The 18,843-nt window shown below is 32.7% G+C and overlaps 1 pseudogene; it reads right to left on the bottom strand.

The window, feature by feature from the left end:
• Positions 1-14,953: 14,953 nt before the first annotated feature.
• The window catches only part of LOC149196862 (potassium channel AKT1-like), a 40,872-nt pseudogene continuing 36,982 nt past the window's right edge, over positions 14,954-18,843 (bottom strand).

The raw sequence follows: 18,843 nt of genomic DNA, 5'->3' as shown, positions 1-18,843 counted from the left end.
GCAGTAAACTGCTTTTGTATGCCATTATCTCTGCAAAAACGTAGGAAGTCTTGGGAGATGTACTCTCCTCCTCTATCTGTTCTGAGCACTTTGATATAATGCCCACACTGCTTTTCAACAAGAGTTTTCAAGTGGCGGAATTTCTCAAACACTTCACTCTTCTGTTTCAGCATGTACACCCATCTTTTTCTGGTGTAATCATTAATGAAGGTTAAAACATATTTATTTCCAGCAAATGATGGTATTTGCATCGGTCCGCACACATCAGAGTGAACAATTTCCAAGGGTGCTTTTGCCCTATACTCTTTCCTGCTAGGAAACTTTCTTTGTGTTGCTTGCCCAAGATGCAACCTTCACAAAGGCTGTCTGGTTTCTCAATCAACGACAATCCCTTTACCATTCTCTTTCTGTGCAACAGATTCAGGCCTCCAAAATTGAGATGTCCAAATCTCAAATGCCACAACCAATTCACATCTTTCACCTGTTTTTGAAAGACTTCTTGTGTTACAGTCGCAATAGTTCTTCCTTCCTTCAAATCTGCTCTGAGTTTGAGAGGAAACATTCTATTGCTGGTCATCTGCACCTGTGCAATGATCTTCTTACTTGGAGGTATGTCTCTGATTGTACACATATCATCTTTGAAGAACACGTTGTAACCTTTGTCTATGAGCTGTCCAATGCTCAAAAGATTACATTTCAGACAAGGTACATAGTATACCTCTGGCAAAATCATCTGTTCTCCATTTTTTGCTCGAATACAGACTCTGCCCTTACCCTTGACAGTTATCTTATCATCAGTCCCTGTTGTTACCTCAGATTTCACATTTTCATTCAGATTGGCAAACATTGCAATATTTCCAGTCATGTGATTACTACAACCTGAGTCTAAGAACCAAAAATCTTCTTGTTTGTCTTGTGCTATGTTACATGTTAACAGCACGTTCTTTGGGTTCTTATCTTCTTCATTTGCAAAATTAGCATTCTGCCTATTATTCATGTCATTTTGTTTTTTCCTACATTCATTGGCATAGTGCCCATTTTTCTTACAATAATGATATTGGACTTGGGATTTGTCATACTTTTGTCCATGAGTTTGCAGTTTTCTTGAACCTTCAGCTTGGTTTTGATTGTAGCTCCTTCCGCTTGTTCTAATAGGATAATTTCTGCCTCTGTTTTTGCTTCTTCCAGGACCTCTGTTATTTGCTCTGCCTCGACCTCTTCTTTGGCCAAAAGACATCTGAGTCTTGAATGCTTGGTCAAATGAGGAATCTGTTCATATACTCAATCTGTGTTCATGAGACAAAAGTGAAGCACTCAGCTCATCTACCGTGAACTGTGAGAGAACTTTTTTTTCTTCTATTGCTACCACAATAGATTCAAACCTTGAGGGTAAACATCTCAAGATTTTCTCTACAATCCTTCTATCTTCAAGAATCTCACTATGAGATCTTATCTGAGTTATTAAGCCAATAGCCTGAGTGAAGAATGAATCTATTGTATCAGATTCCTTCATGCTGAGATTTTCAAAGTCTCTCCTCAACATCTGCAACTTTGCAGTCTTCACCTTCTCCATGCCTTGATAGGCAGTTTTGAGAATATCCCATGCCTCCTTAGATTTTGTTGCTGCTGAAATCCACGGAAAAACACTTTCATGTACTGATTGGAAGAGGAAAAAGAGGGCTTTGGCATCCTTCTTTCTGTTGCCCTTCAATTGGTCTCTTTCTGCTACTGTCAAAGTAGCCAGTGCTGTTGCATGTGCAGGTTCAACATAGCCAGTTTCAACGAGCTCCCATAGTCCTTGAGAAGCAAACAATGCTTTCATTGTTATGGACGAATAACTGTGATTTTTCCCTTCAAACTGTGGCAGTTGGGAATTTGTCAAACCTGTTCCAGCATCTGCCATCTTAACCTGTATTGGTAAAGAAGAGATACTGACTGTAAAACGAAAACAAGCAAACAAAAATTCTGCTGGAAAAATTCTGCTCAACAAACTTCTTACAGCTCCTACAGTGAAAAACAATCTCTGTTTTTGACTCACTGAGTGCCTAGACAGGCTCTGATACCATGTTGGAAATTTGAGATAATTTCATAACAGACAGACAAAAAAAATGCTTTTTTTACTCTATTTTTAACAGAAAGCTGAAAAACGTTTACTAGAAACGGTGTTGCAGCAACGTAGTTTGGTGTTGCAGCAACGGTGGAACTGGTGTAACAACAACGGTGACGGTGTAACAGCAACAGGAAAAATAACTTGTATTTATTAAAAATAAAACTAACTGTTACAGGTTTGTCCTTCTCTCACAGCAAACAACCATAAAACAAAATTACATTCAAGATATCTGCACTGCTGTGCATTTTTCCCTTGCTGTTCTCTGCTACGCTGTTGCGTCTACTCTGCTGTGCACTGCTGTGCGTTTCACTGTTCTGAAATTATTCTTCTTCACGCTGCTGCGTGCTCTCCTCTGCTCTGTGTGATTCTTCAGCTGCTAACCTTAAAACAGAACCGCTGTGTGATGTATTTATATGCTAAAACATATCTGATTTAAACAATAAAATATTACAAAATACATTCTAATGCCTATCTCTGTATTTAATGCAGCAAGGCGGTAATGCTTTTATCAAAAACCAAGTCGACTGTCTGCAGGGGAAATCAATTCTGTGACTTTAATGCATATTTATGTGCGAAAATATCAAAGAGGACTTTACGACATGAAACAACCTGGAATATTTAATGCAAATTAAATTCCTTTCTATATGTTCATCGTTGCAGTTGGAATATGAGTAATCTTCTTAATTCCATATGTTATTGTAGCAAATCCTGATTGCAAAAGCTGAAGCACTCCATATGGCGCCGGATGCTCAATCAGAAACCGCATCTAGTCCTAGCTCTACGTTTTATAATAATCTTGCAAACTACACATTTCCACGTGATCCTGAAACTCTTCCGTGGATGACAGCTTCCAACTGAAATAAGATGCATTCACGTGAAATCAACTCGAAGATAATTAATTCAAAATCTACCAAACCTTCTCGAACATTTCCGGATATACAGATAAAGAATGTTCGGATATGACTAATTTGAAAAGCGCACCTTATTCACCCATGTTTCGTTAGAACATTCTTTTTAAACAACAAGATCAACTGAGGGTCCATGAGTTCATATAATTTTGCTTTTTTCATATAACATTCTTATATAGGTATATGTGAAAAAGTAATGTTGGAAATACTTCTGGTGGCAGCCATCCGCATTATCACTCAATTTTGCTATTAACTCTGTTTTATATAAAACATTTTATAGTAACTGCTGTTATAATTGATGTTCGGTAAGTACTCTTATGGGAAAAATTGACTCAAGAGCACTATATTACACGGGTAAGGTAAATTAAACAATATGTATAATTATACTTAATTAAACGATATATATAATTAAACACTATTTATAGCTAAACAATATAACTAAATAATATGTAAATTATATTTATTTCTGTTTTATATAAAACATTATTTTAGGATAAGGGCTCTTATTTAAAAAAATGATATTTGGTAAGTACTCTTATTTTGTAAAAGTTCACTCAAGAGCATTATATTAAATGGAGTTAAGTCACTGAAACAGTGTTTGTAGTTATGTGAAGTATTGTCATGCCAACAATAATATTGTTTATTTTTATGGAAAGAATAATTTGTTGGAGTATGAATTTGTTGTAGTTTGTTTTTTATAAAATATGGTATATATTTTAAATAAGATATAATTGAATTATAAGAGAAATATGAAAATAAGTTTTATTTTCAAAGTTAATGTAATTGATTATTACTACTTTCATATAATATAATATTTATATAGAGAGAGAGAATGATTTCTCACTTTCTATTATTTATTTTTTTGTGTCACTTTTATGGTTTTATAGGTGTGAAATAAAGATATTACTATAGTGCACTACTGTTTTCTGTTTTCTTTAGGGTTTAATGAGCACTAAAAGAGTTAAAAGTTCACTAAATAAGTGTTTTTTACATAGCTTCATGATTTTTATTTTTTTTATGAAAGTAAGATCAACTATTAAAATAATAACATACATCAATTTTCCAATTTAGTGGAATGGACCTATGAAAATATTATGTAAATAAACACTAGAAAATCAAGCATTTATTGTGGTAGTTCTCTCTATGGGTGTAAACACTGCTTAGAATATGTATCCTAATGCAAATGGTAAGAGATCAAAAGTGGTTACAATGGAAATACACAGTTCAAATCAAATTAATGATAGGGTAGTATAGATAACCAACAATATGCATGTGTAGCTATGAAATTGTTGTTGCCAAAACCCCTTATATTCTTCTTTTGGAAGGGGTATGAGGACTCGCTATATAAATTTTGGATAAATCACTTTTATTTTGTCTGATTTGATTTATTTTGCCCTATCTCCAATTTGTTTGAGTTTTTATTTTAATGATTCTATAGCATGTGGTTTGTTGGCAACTTCCTAATAGCTAAGATTTTGTTGAGTTTAAAATTAAAGCTTACTCAAAATTACGGTCAATTTCACTCACTAAAATTAAAATTTACAAATTTGTATTTTATTAAATTTTTGTTATTTATAAATAATATTAATTTTAGTATATTTAATTAAAATATTTTTAATTAATTAAATCGATTTAATTTAATTCTAATTAATTAATAACAAATAATTTATATATTTCTAATTATTTAAATAATTATTTAATTAATTATTTATTTATTTTATTAATTTAATTACTAAAGCAGTGAGTTGAAAAATTAGATATATAGATATAGATATATAAATTATATTAAAAGAATTTTTAAATTATTAATATAATATAATATAGCATATATAATAAAATATAAAATAAAATAAGATATCGAGATTTATACACACCTCACTCCATGGACCGAGGAAAGCTCGAAAGTCATTTATTACATAAGTGTATTGAACTGGCAAGTAATTTCGAATCAAAGTAATGAAGGTTTGATAATACAGTAGGTTTATTTTAGTAGGATGAGGGGTCCAATCAGCCACATTCTTCATCATTATGTACGTTTACGTCTTATCTGAACCATGCTTATATATATATATATATATATATATATATATATAATTTTAGTTTTAAAAATATTATTTTTATTTAAATATTATTTAGTTTAATTTTAATTTATTTTAATATTTTTTAAGTTTTATATAATTAAAAGTAAAAATTTGAAACATACAAAAATAAAAGTAAAATGGTTTAGTGCTTTGATTTTTTTAAGGAAATGATGAATTTTGGAATTTAGATATTAGAAAGTTTTATTTTGAGTTTTATTTAGCCAAATGCCGTTGGGATGGTTTATTGGAAGCTAAACTCATGGAGAATAATATAGAGATATTAACTTAAGAAAATTAGAACATTTATTATGACAAAAAAAATAGTGAAAGTGAATACTAAGAATTTGCAACTTAAAATTAATTAGTTATGTGTGCTTGGATTTTAGAAATTCATTTTTTGAAAGTTGTGTTGTTGCAAATTCATTCGAAACTATCCTCTTGTGCCAAAAAAATCATTGCAAGAAGCAATGGGAAGAACACATCTCTTTTAATTTAACTTAATTTATTTTAGTCTATGAATTTGTTTTCACAATTTTATATTTTCATATTTGATGTTCAAACCTTATTGGTTTTAATTTTAGTTGATCTTTTAGTGAACTTGTTGAAGAGGATGAGGCAAAGCAATCTTGGTGAAATGTGGTTGAACCAACAAGAGGGAAAATATGGATCTATCGAGCTATAAGATCATGGACCAAAACTTCTTTCAAAAACTCTCCTTTTTGTGAGATTTTTCCAAATTATAGAAACAATTTTGAGGAGGAGAAAATAGTCCCCCTTTTATGAAAAGTAGAGACTCTAAGCACTTTTATGAGGACTTTTTTTGTTGTAGGTTGAGAGGAATCCTCATATATGAGTGTTGTGAGATTTTCATTTCATGATCCAATCTTTGTCTTTGGAGCAAATCTTCCGCTATTGCATATCTTTTTTTTCATGACAAAGCTCAAATTTTTGGGAAGATTGTTGATGAGATTTATTGTAAAATAGAGAAATGGGCTTCTGGTTTTATTTTTATTCAAATTCTTTTATTTGTTAATGAAATTTATATGATTTTTAATTGGAAATATGTGTCAACTGTTTCATTTTTTTCACTTGTGTTGGATATGAGAAAGGTTGTTCATAATTTTAGTTATATGATCTTGTAGCTTCATTGATCTGTGATTGATTTCCGAATTTCCTTTTAGGCTTTAATCAAATTTGTGAATAATTGTTTTCCAAAAAAATTTCCATTTAAAATAAATTTAATCGTCATTTAATTGTATGAACTATTTTGCAATTTCATGTCTTATGTATCAACTTATCTTTGATTATTTTTAATTTCTAAAATGGAGCATGTATGACACTTAAAATGTTGTGTGTTAGAATTTCTTCAAAAACTTGATATTTATCATACAACACATGTTAAATCCTCATTATTTTGTATCACTTTGTTATTTATTGGGATGAGATATATATCTTGTCCTAATCAATATGGGATAGATAAGATTTCCTTTTTGCTACTTGTATCCTAGGGTAGATTTGAATTAAGAATTAATTCATGAAATTTTTATAAATATCCTTATGTGTGAGAAAATTCTAGTGTACCTTGGTTGAGCCCTTGTTCTAGTTTAAGGGTTTCTTTCTTGCGAGAGTTATGCAAGAGGGTATATCTGATATTTCTCTTTTTGGTGATGAGTAATTAGGGACATCATAAGTTAGCAGGAAGGAGGTGGGTGTAATTGGAAACAATAGAACCAGTTGGAACCACAAGTCCAAACTGAAGAGACTCTTATTTGGGGCTCTAATTGGGCGGTCTCCTCAATGTTGATTTTGGTAATTTTTGGCCATCAAATTTTTTTGGTGATAGAAGGAGGGCCACATATAGATTTTATATGCGGAGTCTTGTTTTAATTTTTTTTTAACTAATCATGGCTCTAGTGTACATTCCTAATTGTGGTTATTCTTTTAGCTCATGAAAACCTACTAGAAGCATACCTAGGAGACAACTTGAATCCTTGTCTAATATGAGGTATGAAAGTGAGAGTAAAATTTCTTCCTTAAATCATATTTGTTTTTGTAGATAAAAGTGAATCCTTCGATGATACTAATGATAAAGAAATTTGTAGATTGCAATACCTTGTATGAATGTGAAGCAATGGTTGACAATAGGGTCGTCAATGCCTAAGTGCACGAACCTTCCCAATGAATCAATGGATGCACCTAGTTTCAATGCATGCAAAGGACATGATGAGCTTCCTCTGCCTAGTCCACCACCTCGGGGGCTACTGCTAGTGCTTAAGAGGCTAGGAGGTTCATCAGATCTCCCACTTTGGGGGCTACTTCTGGTGCCCCGGACGGTAGGATATCTCTCTTGATCCTCTTCTTCGGGGGCTACTGTTGGTGCCTCGGAAACCATTGTTGGACAATTGGCATTGTCTAGATGGCCAGTGTCCTAGTGAATATATCTGCAAGTGTTTTGGCATTGATTTCAATAGTCATCTTGGGAAGATGTGTTGGGAAGTTGGCATTGCCTAACTGTTGGCAGGAGCGTTGGCATTGATGTCAACTAGATTATCTTAGATGCTTGTCACAGTAGGTCTCGATAGTGATGGCCCAGGAGGAATCTCATGGGAGTTATAGGTTTCATGTAGAGAATCATCACAGTAGCAAGCTTACTAAATAAGCCATAAAACGATCACCTTAGTGGTTGTTAGTTCAACTGTATGCATAATCAAGGGGAAGAGATTTTGCAGTAATTTTGTCGACGGTAGATGGGCTGAAAGCCTACATCAGACCCTCTCCATTGGAAATTTCTATGAATAATCTTTCGAACGATATATGGAAGTCCAAAATGGACTTCTAGATAAAAAAAATTGGCTTGCTAATGTTATGGGACATGAAGTCTTGAGAAGGTTGAAATATCGGAGGTTGGAGCCCATTGAGCCCTGATATCTGAACCCTAGAGATTGAAGTATCTAAATATCAAAGATTAGAACATCGATGTATCAGCATATCCTAGATCGAAAATTTGGAGGTTGAAAAGTCAGAGGTCCAACATATTGGCATATCGAAGAGTGCAATGTCAAAGGTCCAACATATTGGCATATCGAAGAGTGCAATGTCAAAGGTCCAACATATCCACACATCAAAATATGGGAGGTCAATGTATCAGTGCATCAGGATATCGGAACCCCGGAGATTGACGTATCAGTGCATCAGGATATTAGAACCCCGGAGATCGACGTATCAATGCATCAAAATGTCAAATGTCAACATATTGGTGATATCGGAATATTAGAGCTTTGATACATCAGAGTAGGCTGTATCGGGTTTTGGAGGATATGGGAATCCCAGAGATCGGTGTATCAGAACATCGACCTCTCGGGAATCAGAATATCAGAACTTCTTAAAGTGAGGAACCTTTAAAAGTTGTGATATCCGATAAGTGTCGATAAGCCTGAAGGATAGAGAGATGTAAAAGTTTTGATGAATTTTTGATCTTGAACATGAAAATCTTCTTTTTTGGTAAGTGTTTTTTTTTTCATATGCTTGTTTCTTTCCTTTTTATAGATTTAACAAAACTAATGATCTTGGGAGTATGTAAATCTCACTAAAGATGTAATTTCTTGACATTTTTAAGCATTAATAGAAAGAATAGAGTGCTTCCATAAGGCCTAAAATTTGGAAAAATCAAGGTAAATAATAACAAGAGTCTCCAAGGTAATTTGTTATGCTTGTTCATATTTTTCCATATAATCTATTTTAGGGATCCCACATTATTCATAGTCTCTTGTTTCAACAAGTATAATATTAATTTTACATAAGTTTAGATGTTATATAAAAAATCTTAATATATCCAAAACTCCTCAACAGGTTATTCCTCCTCTATCTAAAACCATCTTCACCTGTATGGACTCCCTATTTAACAACATTTGGAATGTTCAAAATATTATTTCTTATAGGTTATTTAGTATCTATCCATAATAACATATTTTCCATTCATAATTATTACATATTATTCTTTCTTCTTGGTTTCTTTTACCTTATAAAATTCCTAAATTAAACTTGGTACTCTTGTCTTAATTTACAATATTTATGAATCTCTAGGATTTACAACCATATTCCATAGTTATGGTTTGTATAGCTTATTTAATGTGACTAAAATATTTCTCATATTTTCTTATCTCAAACAAGTAAATTCACTTTACAATTTACATTTTAGTTCGTTTAAATGAGTGGTAGCATTTCATGGTCTTTTTTTCTATGATGTTGAAGGATATTTTGTTGTGCTAATGATCTAAATCAATAACTCAATAAATAAATAATTTTTATTAGTGCTACATTTCAATGTAGTAAAAATAATTTAAGTTATTATTAAATCATTTCCAACTTAATATACACAACTTCTATTTGAATAGATATGATAAGATATTCAACAAACCTTACTTTCAATTTATAACACTTTCATTTTACTACCATTTGAGATATTTAAGTTTCAATGAAATTAACAAACATTATTATTACTGAGATACCAATTTATATAATCATAATTAATATCATCATTTTAAATTTATATAAATTATATATTATTAATTTATAATACTAAAATATATTTAAAATGCACTCTAATTAAAAGCTAATATTATATATAAATATGTATCTTCTAAATTAATATAGAAAAAAATAATAAATTGAAAAATAAAATAAAAATTCAAATAAACCAACACAAGTAAATATGACATGTGAATATGTATTTTAATATTAAAATTCGTTCCTTCAAGTAAAATTGTTTATACAAATGTTTAATTTGCTCTAAAATATATGAAAACCCAATGGTGGAGCATAGCCATTGGAATCTATATGTTGAAACTTTAAAACCAAATCCATGATACTTATATACCACTATATATTTATCATTGGTCTAGCGAGTTTAAAAAGGAATTAATCTTTTTAGGTGAAAATCTTTTTCACAATGAAAAACCTAAATGATTTTTATTTCTACAGATTATATATATATAAATTTAATTTTATAATTGTATTTGTGATGAATATACATATATAGAGATATAGAATTGAACACAATAAAACTATTTTTTATATTTCAAAGTCAAATATAATATATTTAAATAGTTGGTATCAGATTTTCCTAATTTTAAAGACGGTTATGGAGGTTTAGATGTTCACTCAACAATATCTAAAATCAAATCTAGACTTAACACACCGCATTAGTGAAAACATTATCTCCAACACCCCCTTTTAATGTTTACATTAGAAAACACAGTATAGAAAACACATATAATCCAAATTCAAGTCAGAATTGTTTGATATGGCCTTGATTAATGCTTATACCTACTATGGAATTTGTGGGATTGCGCTCTTTCTCAACTAGATCTTCTTGCTTATCACTTGAGAAATTTAAGATATAACTACTTCTAGCGATCATTGAACTATTTGTAGTGATTAGCAATATTGAAATGAACCCCAAAAAAGGAAAGACCAGGAAAGTGTGCAAATCCAGAATGCCACTACTTTTCCATTTTCTACAAATAAAGCATTATGTCCAGCTTGCTAAATTTTTTTCCACAATTGATGAATGCCCAAACAGCTTAATCTTGGCAGATAAGTAGATAGGTAGAGAAACAAAGGAGCTCAATAGTTTAATCTAATCCCTTGGAAGTAATAAGTGCAGACTTAGGTGGGCTTACTATGCAAAGAAAAGAAAAGTTGAGGAGGGTTTGAAAGTGTAAGTGCACCCGAGAAAGAGAAGAAAAAATGCTAGGAAAAGTAGGCCAGGTAGGTAGATTGATGTTGCAGAATGATACTTGTGATGGATCATATCTCTCAGTGTGTTAAATTTCACTTCTATCACAAGTGCTAGGCAAATATTGCACCTGATGCAGTTCAAGAAAGATAAGATTCATAACTAACTCCCCTTCATATTTTTCCCTAATCATTTACTAATTTCCCCCTAAAGTATTGAGATCTGCTTAATACCACTAAAATCACTCATCTCATTTCATAAACAGTGCCTAAATAAGACCCTATTTTACTTAGGAAAATGGCCATATTCTCCATAAAAACCATTTTCTGGATTTAGCCTAAGTTTTAAATATATGTAAAGTGTTTTAGAACTTGGCACTTTCATTCATTTTCATATTAACGATTAACATTTATTATATAAACTCCCATGTAAATATCACCCTTATCCCGTATTATGTAAATATAACAAAACCCCAAGTAATTAATATCCCCACCCCGGTCGATTATGACCATAGCACTATTTGAAAGAAATTAACGGATTTATTTTTTCATTAATAAACTCCCCACCGTCGCGCTAAAGGGATTAATCACCATCTGGGTCGATTAATAACCAAGCCCCACCAATGAAAATAACCTCAAAAAACATTAAAAAAAATTCTTTATTTGTATTGCACTCGCACATTAAACCTCCGCCTTGATCATAACCCGTCTGTCATCAGATCTCTGCTCCACCATTCGACGGTCTGCATCTATTTCACGACCCCCCTTTCGGCCGATGTTTAACCTGCGGGGAACCAATAGTTTTGGCACCGTACCAAAGACACGTGTTGCTCTCCAAGCATGATCGCTCCCTCCCCACCTGAAACCACTTGACCCCAAAAGTGTTGCAGGGAAAAACCCCTTACCACCACCCCACGCTGACTGCTGATGTCACTACCACATCATTTGTCCCGTACTCCTACTTACATTAGCCATCCTTCAAGTCAAAAATCCCCGCCAAGCTTCATTTTGTCAAAAAAGGGATAAAATATCATTTTTGTTATATTTTCACTGCAAACGACACTCTGGGCATGATATCTACCGAGTTCGCATTTCATTCTCGACCGCCTCCAGACCAGAAAAGGCTCCATCAATGAGCTCCTTCACCTGTCAACCGACCCTCCAGAGTACGGTTTCCTCCTCCTTTGACATAGGTACCTGTAAATTTTCTCAATACCAGCGCATCAATTTCCAAAACTTCTTAGCAATCTCCGCAGGAAATTAGCATACCAGCCACATAAAATCTAAAGGAAAGGTAATCGGAAGACACGTTATCAATTGTATTTTTCCAGAGAGCAGTGAGCAAGAGTCAAAACAACAATTAAAGAGTATCGGCTCAACATTAAAGTGTATCAAATCAGCATTAAAGATGCTATAGAAGAATTAAAAGCAACATAGAAGAATTAAAGAAAGCAGATAAGAATTAATGCATCAATTAAGACAGGTAGTCGACACAAATTTACTACAGAAGAAAACTGCAATGCTGAACCCTAGAGGCCTACCCCCAGCACAACATCAGTCAGTTGTTTCTATTTTACTTGTAAACTCTTATTAGTTAAAACTAGATATTACCTCACAGCTGTAATGAGATATTTGTTGTACAAATTTGTAGTATAAGTACGCCCTCCATTAGAGTTTGGAGGTGGTTGGTGGTGTGTGGATTTCCTAGACTCTGCTGTAATACTGGATTTTTGGAATAAAGAGCTGTTGAAACAATCTGTTGTCTGGCCTACTGGATGAAGAATTGAATCAAAGGACTTGTCACAGAATTCTTGAATCAAACTCCAGATCAATAAGTCCCCTATATCTTGTGTTTTACAGTTTTCTGGTTTACTATATCATCTGTGTTTCATAATCTGAATAATAAAGAGAAAGGTTAATTTCAGAATATGCTTGACTGCACTCTGTTTTCAGTCTTTATTATTCTCTTTGTTTTCCTCAGAATTTATATGAACAGTCAACTCTTAATTGCTCATGTTTTCTAATTCTTTCATGTTGATTATTTGCTAAATAATTCTTAACTGCTCCTTATCAGTAATCATCCATTTCCCCTCTTTAAAATAGGTTGAAGGATTCTGAACTGCCCTTCACCCATCTGAGCCCATTCCAACTTTTTCTAGCCTTCATTTGTTCCCTGTTTGACTACCTTGCTTTGTGAAGCCATCCTCTGTTAAGAAACCAAATCTAGAAAGCCATATTCTTTGGCTCCATTAGCACAATGGACTGAAATGCTTAGTTTTACCTCTCTGTTCTATCGAATCTCACCACCCAAACTAAAAAAAAAAACCCTTGAACTTCATAACTAGCCTAATACATTTAAAAATAAAGCTAAATTATAAAGAGAGAGCCCTCTCTGGATACAAATTGGCTAGATTCTGTATCTAAAAGATTGGTTTGTGGTTACCTCGGCATCCTTCCCTTTCTTACAGCTTTTGGGAAAACCTGAGTGATAACAAGTCCTAGAAAGAAAAGTAACTAAAATTAGCACAAAATCTTAATATCTTGCCACAACAATTAACTTTCATATTTCTTTCTACATCAGATTTTGTTAATAAAGAAATATAAAAAAGGGTCCCAAAAAGGCTTCAAATCACTTCATTGACACCATTACCACTTGGTTTGATTGATTGCAAGAATAGCTCTTTTAACCCATTTGAACGCTCATGTTTGTATGAAAATCTCATTTAGCAAATTGAATAGATCCTTTAGCTCAACCTACGCTCCTTCCTGCTATGTCTATATGAAAACCTTGATTTTTCATATATGTCAACTGATTTTAATATAAAAATGAAAACATTGAAAAGTCTCATACATGATCTTAGATGAAACTTAATTTAATTAAATTCTTCAAACAAAATATGGATTTCATCTTAATTAATTTTCTGAAACAACCCCTATGTAGTAGTGTGTAAATCTTGCATATCATGTCTCCTGCTACCACTATTGCTATCATTGGAACTACTGAGAAGTATGTGATGAGGAGGATCATGTGGAATTGATTTTTCAATCTTGGGCCTGACGTTTTCTGGAAGTCCTTGTTTGGGAACATGAAAGGGGACATAATGAATTCTTCTCTCTGTGCCTACAACATCCCACTTGGATGAGGTCCAAAAAAATATTAGAAGTGTTGATATATCACCATTAACAATAAACAAGCAATCCACCACCATGTCTATGCCTTGCAATACTTTCCTATATGCTTGTCCTTGCAGTCAAGTTTTTTTCATGAGTATAGTATTCATTTGTTGAAACCCTTGTACTTCTAAAAATATTTCATTATATTTTTGAAAGGCCTCCCAAATCTAGCCAAATAATTACCAAATCTAATGCCTTAAATTTCTACAACTATCATTTAGGCATGTTAACAAAATTTCTACAACTATCATTGATCATACATCTCATATATCTCTTCAGTCTCTTCATTTTCAACAAGGATTAGATGATCCCCTTCTCTAATGACATCGATATCATATATTTATGTACAATCTTCACTCAAAATTTTCACAAGCAAATAATCAAAATTTTCACTTGCGAGAACAACAATTCTATGATGGCTAATTTTAAGTTCTTCTGCATCACTCTCATTTAAAATATTATAGGAAATCTGAACTCATGAAATCATGAGCTCATATATAAAATAAATACTTGCCGCCAATTTGCAGTAGCTCCTGAATTGTATTTGGCAAGAGTATCACTTTCCCTACTTGCTTATTTTCTTTGTTGTAAATAGGTTTATTTCTATAGATCGTCACTCTTTTAGGAAGAGAGGGGCTTGTCCAGCAGGAACAATTAATTGTGTGACTCATGCCACCAACACTAGGATCAGTGTTGCAAGACATTGTGACTATATCGATAAGACAATTATCAAAATTAGCAACTCTTTTCCTCTGCAATCCATTAGGTGGAGTGGAAATTGTATTTATAAAATGATGAATGCCATTTTCCTCTGCAAATCCTAAAGGTTTCGTGATCTCCACATGATTTTTCTCATCTAGGTTCAATGGGACAAACGAATCTTTGATAAATAAACATAAGTGTGAACATGTTGACTGAGATTTTTCTTGAAATAATTCTCATATTTATTCATGTCCTTGATTCTCTGAACAAAGCTTTTAGTGTCCAACCACCACAATCTGTTTTGTTCATGTCTCCTCCATGATCCAAAAGATATTTCACTACCTCTATCAATCCATCATTGATGGAAACATCGAGGGATGTGTTCCCATATCCATTTGTTGCATTTATATCTAATCCATAACTTAGTAAATCGTTCAACATATCCAAATCCTTATTTTGTGTAGCAGTGCAGAGGAAACTGGTAATAGTACCGGTCTGAATATTTGCACCATTATAAAAAAGTAATGTGGAAACTGGTTTATGATGGCTCAGTATTGCTTCCCATAGGCGAACACTTCTATCTTCATCTGCTAAGTTTATGAAATGTTATATATACTATGGTCAAATTCTTCATATTATTAATGGTGGCAACATTTTGAAATTTAAAAATATGTTGATTTCATTGAGCTTTAGAGAAAATTTTAGAACACGTGTTTATATTAAGAAATACACTCCTTGATTGGGAAAACAACTAAATAGTGCACAAGGGAGGGGAAAATATAATCTTTCTATTGTCATCTGCTCCATGTTCTAAAAGACGGTTGACACAATCCTTAAAGCCATTTGTTGCAACAATGTGCTTATAACAAAACAAAACAAAATGGAAAGTTTTAATCAGTTATCCACTCATAGCAGTGTATGCTTTCAAACTAAAATATGTACTTAAGTCAGGAACCACAAAAACATAAAGAAAGTATTGCGAATACCATGAAACTCTACTGATCAAAATGAATTTTAGTTTTGAAATTTACCAAGGGTGTCCAACAATTGTAGTTTGATTCATTAGGATCCATCCCTCTCTTCAATAATTCCTCCATTAGAAGGGCGTCCCCTATTGGAGCAATAGAACATAGACAAACAGGTACATCGATTCTTCTCTTAGCTAGCAACTAATCTATTTTTTTTTAAAGTTGTCCAAAATTTGGGTCCTTCAGTTCCTTCAATTGCTAGAGTCATATCAACACGAAGTTAAGTTTTCCTGCAATACTAACCAAGACATTACAATAATACATTTAATTGATCCTCTTCCTAGAAAAACCTATTATGGTAAGTTCACTTGGCATATTTATCGTAATTCTTGCTTGTAAACATTAAGAAGGTTTTTCATGATGGTCGATCCATCTGCATTATTAGATTGTAAAATATTCATGAATGAATTGCGGTTCAATCGTAAAAGTTGAGAAAGCCTTTTTGTGTGGACTGTGTATTGTTGTGGTCTATAAAAGAGCACTCCAGTTTCTCAAAAGACATCTCCAAGCTTGGACTGCCCAAGAATCTGGAATGCAGCATGAGACGAGTTCACAATAAAGAAACCATCTGACTTAGTTTTGTGATTTCAAAAACATGTATGTGCTACTAATTCCTGGGGTAAAACAAACAAGTCATTTGGAATAAGATATGTCACTTTTGTACTTCAAATTTTCTAATTTGACTATAACATAAAGTGAATAATCACTTAAATTAAAAAAAAATAAAACATAAAGAAGATAGTAAGAGCATGAATAATCACTTAAATTAAAAAAAAATAAAACATAAAGAAGATAGTAAGAGCATGAATAATCACTTAAATTTAAAAAAAAATAGCTTGCCTACTATGTTTTATGCTTGTCTTTGTCTACTAGTATGTCCTGCAAAATGAAACAAATTTCAGTGTTATTGTAGCTTCACATCAACATTTACAATGCTTTGTTGTTGTTCTTTGTTTGAAGACACCCATTCGGCAAAAGAAATAAAGTGAACCACCTAAAAGTTCTGAAATTTTAGACTTTGTAACATTTAGAAGGATACCTACCACAACACCACTACACTAGACACTAACACATAAAAATACGTGGGTGATTCATTGATTAAAATGACATCTTCCTTTGGGGGAAAGTACTCTTCCTTCATCTCTGAAACCTTCCAAGTAGAGGGTGAATATTAGTTTAATTTTTCCTCAAAGTTGTTCTATTGATGTCCACTAGCAAAGACAAAATATAAGGTATCCTTACCATAATTAGGCAGTACTTACTAGCTAGAAAAGAAAATCATGTGACACTCCTTGGAAAGGATACACTTTATCAACAATAGGAAAAAACAAGACATTTGTGATGCTTGTGCAGATGGCCTTTGGCAGATTATTTAATGTTTCTTCTTGTTGCAATACCTCTGTCATGAATTTCAAGCATATATGTGCCAACATTTGATCTTGCAATTCCAGTGGTAGCCGGTTCCTAAAGGGAAATATTGACATTTCCTGAATTGTGTCCCTCTACAATCGAAATAGAAGTCAAATCCTCATATGACATATCATTTTTGCATTGAAAAGAGAGAATATGTAGGTATCACTTTTCTATACACAAATCTATTAAAAATATATTCCTTACAAATTTTATGGTCCGGCTTGTGCCATGTACAATTAAATTTGTCATGTTTACTATCAAGTATGCAGACAAGCCTATATTAAATAACATGTAGACGATATCAAATATCATTTCTCTCATATTTTCAGCATGCAGGTCTCCATATCCAACAATGGTCAGAGTGGTAATGGAAAAATAGATTGCAATAATATAGAAAATCCAAAGGCTTTGTTTCATAAAATATGGAAATGCAACACCAATCCATGTCCTACTTGGATCATGATATCTAGCAGCAAGCAGATATGAAAGGCATCTAGCATAGTGAACTGCAAAAAGTGTTAACTGCACTATTGAGAAAATATGGTTTCAAATTCATTATGCCGGTGAATACTATTTGCAATTAAACATTGCCTTCCACAAAAATCAATCAAAATGAATTTATTGGTGTTAACTTACACAAACAAGCTTAAAACAACATGTCCAGAAATATTTGGGTCGGATATCCTTCTTTGGTCTTGAGAGTCAAGCACTGATCTGGAGTCTTAAGAACAAAGCACTGAAACAATTGAGTTCGAAGCTTTTTTTCTTGGAAGTTTGCGTGCCTCAAATCCCCCAAGTATTGGAAGAGTCAAAGTATTTGATACCAATGATTAAAATTTCATTTGAATAGTGTTTCCTCTTTTTCCTGATTAACAATTTTGTTCTCATTCTAGAGGCGATCAAAAACTACCCGTGTATTTCTCAAAATAAAATCATCTTTCAAACTATATTTTTGTGTCTTCTCGAAATCGAAATCTTCTTTCAAACTAGATTTATTAGTAGAATCAAGAAAAGATAGTAACATGTATAAATTAAGAAAAAATAATAGCTCCATCTGCTCAAAACTACCCAGTCCTTTGAATTCCAAGCTAAAACGTATTCGGTCCTTTGAAGTCCAACAAAACATGGAAGATATGACCACAAACCCTTCCTCCCTACAAGTTACTAAGAACACTACCACAAGTGAAAAAACTCATTAGAATCGTAAGAAATAAGCACATTGTCTACCTCAAATCCAAAGGTATTTGATGGGAGCAAGCTATCCAGTAGATGCAAATTTTGAACACAATGCATAACTTAGATCCAATAGTATTTGAAGCATATCTTAACAAAATGTTGTTTAGAAAATGCAAACTTCGATATGAACTGGTTGCAAACTTGTCAAAAATATAATACATGGGGGCAAGATCCAAGAATCTTCTTTAATCATAAAATTAAGCTACCATATTTACTGCACTTCATACTGCTTGCAATTGCATGACTTTGTTAGTTGACATAGTTGTATGAACTGGTTGCAAACTTATCAAAAATATAATAGAAGGGGAAAAGGTCCAAGACTCTTCTTTAATCATAAAAACAAGCTACCATATTTTCTGCACTTTATATTGTTTGCAATTACACGACTTCCCTAGCTGACATGGTTGTCAAAGTTTCTTTCTTGAGAATCATTAATCAATATCAGATGCATTCAC

The sequence above is a fragment of the Pinus tabuliformis genome, chromosome 2_2 (assembly GCF_031772625.1).
Source record: "Pinus tabuliformis cultivar Carrire ecotype Pingquan chromosome 2_2, CPIR1, whole genome shotgun sequence".
NCBI classification, from domain to species: Eukaryota; Viridiplantae; Streptophyta; class Pinopsida; order Pinales; family Pinaceae; genus Pinus; species Pinus tabuliformis.
This window is presented reverse-complemented; position numbering and strand designations above follow the sequence as displayed.